Below are 392 nucleotides of genomic sequence, written 5' to 3'. Positions count from 1 at the left end.
CCAGCAGGAAGGAGGGAACAGGACGGTAATTACTTTTCCAAGCCCAGACCCAGACTCCCGGTGTGCGTGAAGATTGGATCCTGATCAAGGGACCTTCCCCAGTAATTCCTCCGACGGCGTCGCTCGACTTCACTGGAATCACTTGACATGCACCTGGCATTGAGGGACTATTGATAAATTGCCAACCCATGTCTGTCTGTCTGTTGTTTTAAACAGCCCAGTGGCTGATACCCTTGCAGTGCCCAGTTGGCCTGCAACAGATTTATCCATCTATCTGTTGTTATTATCTGTTGTTATTATTTATTATTAGCTCTTTAATACTGCATTATCTGCTTATCACATTTATCTTTCTGTTAACTGGTGTGTGTGTGTGTGTGTGTGTGTGTGTGTGT

Source organism: Gavialis gangeticus, unplaced genomic scaffold (genome assembly GCF_001723915.1).
Source record: "Gavialis gangeticus isolate Ggan-Ray unplaced genomic scaffold, GavGan_comp1, whole genome shotgun sequence".
Classification (NCBI taxonomy): Eukaryota; Metazoa; Chordata; order Crocodylia; family Gavialidae; genus Gavialis; species Gavialis gangeticus.
Note: the sequence above shows the minus strand (reverse complement) of the source record.